This window comes from Dipodomys ordii, unplaced genomic scaffold, assembly GCF_000151885.1.
Source record: "Dipodomys ordii isolate 6190 unplaced genomic scaffold, Dord_2.0 Scaffold114, whole genome shotgun sequence".
In the NCBI taxonomy this organism is placed as follows: Eukaryota; Metazoa; Chordata; class Mammalia; order Rodentia; family Heteromyidae; genus Dipodomys; species Dipodomys ordii.
Window position 1 is genome coordinate 5,596,216 of NW_012267330.1, and position 3,435 is coordinate 5,599,650.

The window sequence follows — 3,435 nt, forward strand, 5'->3', positions numbered from 1 at the left end:
TGCCACAAAGAGGTAAGAAAGCTAAGCATCTTACAGACTTTCCTGCTCAGGCTGGCTTCAAGCCACCATGCTTGGATCTCAGTCTTCTGAATAGCTAAGAATACAGGTGTGAGTCACTAGTGACCTGATCTTCTGATATTATTTTGTCTTGTTTTGCTAAGACATTGTTGGTTTGCTTCCTCATAGACATTTGACTATGGCTGGATCTACGCACGATGCATATTATAAACACAGCATCACACTAGCTAATAAAGCCATCATTCTAATGGGCCTTATTTAATATATATACAGTGAAAATACCGTACAGAGGGGTTACAATTACATGGGCAAGGTAATGGGTATATTCCTTGCCAAGCATTGTTGCCTCCTCCTTTGTTTCCCCTTCCCATCCCTTCCTATCTTCCCTCACCCTTCCTTCCCCCTTCCCCAGCCCCCACACCCCAGGCCAAAGTGGTAAATTTTGTTTTTTGACATAGCGTCTTGTACATCTCATTGTTGCAATAGGTCCACATGTGTCCCTATTTAAACAATTTGTTTTTTCCTTTCCCCTCCCCAAATTATACCAATATCAAAAACAGGGGTTATATTGTGGGGGAGGGACATACAAGCAACAAAGAAATCATCTTTTTTTAAAAAACATATAAATGTGTATATTTCTCTATCAGCATAACTTATGAATCTTAAGTTAGCAAAGTACAGGTAATTGCTTCCATTTCAACTTTCTCTCCCCAAACTCACTCAAATCTACTTTAAATTTATGGAGCTTAACACCATAAATGTCACCATTTTCTTTTACTGAGTATGTGCTTTTTTCCAACTGCACAGCTCCAAGTTCCTTAGTATTACTGTTTCTGTGTGTACTCTGCAGAGTAGTTTACTTATTAATTTCATCTTTTGGATAAGAAAACAAACTCAAATAGCTTGCCTTTAGCTTTACAAGTCTTCTTAGAAAAATTGCATCCCACAATTATTTCCAGAAAGGAGTGAATTACTGTCTACAGGATGATAAAACTTGACAAAGTTTTAGCATGCCCCAATAATGATTAACCTGAAATACCCTGAGGCTGCTTAATGTCAGCTGTTGGAGAAAAAACCTCACCCTAGCTGTTAATGGCAGCAGTAAGCCTTCAATTCAGTATAATCATGGAAAATATATTTTCTTTTGAACTGGTTTAGGCAAGAAAAAAAATAAGCCAAGAGTAACTTATTTTTTATTTTATTTTATTTTGTCCGTTGTGGGGCTTGAACTCTGGGCCTGGGCCCTGTCCCTCTGCTCTTCAGCTCAAGGCTACTGCTCTACCACTTGAGCCACAGTGCCACTTCTGGTTTTCTGAATGGTTTATTGGAGATAAGATCACAGCCTTTCCTGCCTGGTGTGGCTTTGAACTGTCCTCAGATTTCAGCATTCTGAGTAGCTAGGATTACAGGCATCAGCCTCCAGTGCCTGGCTCAAGAGTAACTTTTAACTTTCACCTTATATCTAGGAAAGATGTCTTTTTTTAAACAGATATCAACTGTGTTTAGATTGGCGTTATGACTTTGGTTCTATTCTCACCCTTTATTTGGAACATGGGCAGCATTACAGTTTCAGATGATTAAATACACTTGGTGATAAAATATTGACAATAAGCAAGTCCTGAATTCTGGGAGTGGTTTTCCAGTTCAGAGGGTAGGAAGAGAGGACAGGTCCAAGATCATCTCCAAAGGAGAACCACATTACTGAGTGAGCTACCAAAGGATTTTGGCTTCAGCTCATTAAGGGAAAGGAGTGCCGGTCCTGGTCAACCATTCGTGATCTTCACCACAGCAAATCACAACCTCCAATTTTTGAAAGTAGTTGTAGGTAGAAGAGGGCACCTAACTCCAGACTGATTTAATTGATTTGAAAGATTACTGAAGTGTCCTCCGTTTCCGAGGTAGCAAAAATCTTCAGAGTGACTGTGGAGCAAGGAGCCTTTCCTGTGCTCCCAGTTGTTATATAGTGCATAGAGGCTAGTGTTAGTCCTGCCAGTAGACCTCGTGCTACCCCTCGAAGGCCACCTGTACATTTGTAGAACATGCCTGTCAAAATTCCAGCTGCTACTGTGTTCAGGTCATCTGCTCCTCATGATTTCTCAATAATAACACCAAATGCACGATAGAGCAAAGCCAGAGAACCTAAAATATTAGCTAAAGTGCTCCTTGCCTAGTTACCATATTCAAAATCTGTAAGTTTCTTGGTTTGGATCAGGCCATGTTCTGGGTTTCCTTCAATCCTAGACTAACACCATTCACTGCTCCAAATGCAGCCCCTGTCATGCAACATCCTCCAATAGTAAAGAAGGCTAGTTCAAATCTGCCCCGGGTTTTATTGGCTCCAGTATGTAAAATAAACTCATCGGTGTTCTAAACCAGATATCGTGGATCCACATTTAAATAAGGAGATAGAGGGTTCATACCAGTTAACGGCACGCTGGCCAAATCCTCTGCGAGTAGCCGACAACACTGGCTCCAAAGAAGCCAGCCAGCGTTCCGGTGGTCTTGTTGCCACTCTCCCTGCCACCCTCCATGGTGTCCTGCCTTCTGCTACAAGCCGCGGCCTCACTCCCCAGTCGCGGCCTTCCAAAGACATCATCTTATAAATGTGTTAGAAACAATCGCAAGAAAGAAAAACCATTTGAGTCCATATCTTGGGGTTCATTTCGCTTAACTTAAACTTATCTGACCTTTTCTGCTTGATTCAGACATATACTAGCAAATAAGAGAAACCATGGGACCTATGTTTCTTTGGGCCTGGCTTACTTCACTTAATAGAATTTTTCCCAAGTCTTTCTATGTCTTAACAAATGGAGCAATGTCATTCTTTCTGATGGAGGCATAGAATTCCATTGTGTATATATACTACATTTTCTTGATCCATTCATCTTCTGAGGGGCATTTGGGTTGATTCCATATCTTCGCTATGGTAAATAATGCTGCAGTAAACATAGTTGTGCTAGTAGCTTTAATATGGTCTAGTTTGCGATCATTTGGGTAAATGCTCAAAAGTGGGATTGCTGGGTTATAGGGGAGCTCTATACTGATTTCCAAAGTGGTTGAACAAGTTTACACTCCCACCAACAATGCAGTAGGATTCCCTTCTGTTCACATTCCCTCCAGCATCTGTTGTTATTAGAGTTCTTGATTATAGCCATTCTAACTGGGGTGAAGTAGTATCTCAATGTTGTTTTGATTTGCATTTATGGCTACGGAGGCTGAGCATTTCTTCATGTGTCTATTGGCCATCCTTCTTTCCTCTTCAGAGAAGTTTCTCTTTATGTCATTAGCCCACTTATTTATTGGGCAGTTGTTTCTTTGAGAATTTGTTGTTGGGGGATTTAATTTTTTGAGTTCCAGGTATATTTTAGATATGAGACCCTTGTCTGTTCTATGGCTAGTGAAGATCTTCTCCCAGTC

The 3,435-nt window shown here is 40.8% G+C and overlaps 1 pseudogene; it reads right to left on the reverse strand.

The window, feature by feature from the left end:
• Positions 1–1,811: 1,811 nt before the first annotated feature.
• LOC105995147 lies at positions 1,812–2,549 on the reverse strand (annotated as a pseudogene).
• Between the last annotated feature and the right edge of the window lie 886 nt (positions 2,550–3,435).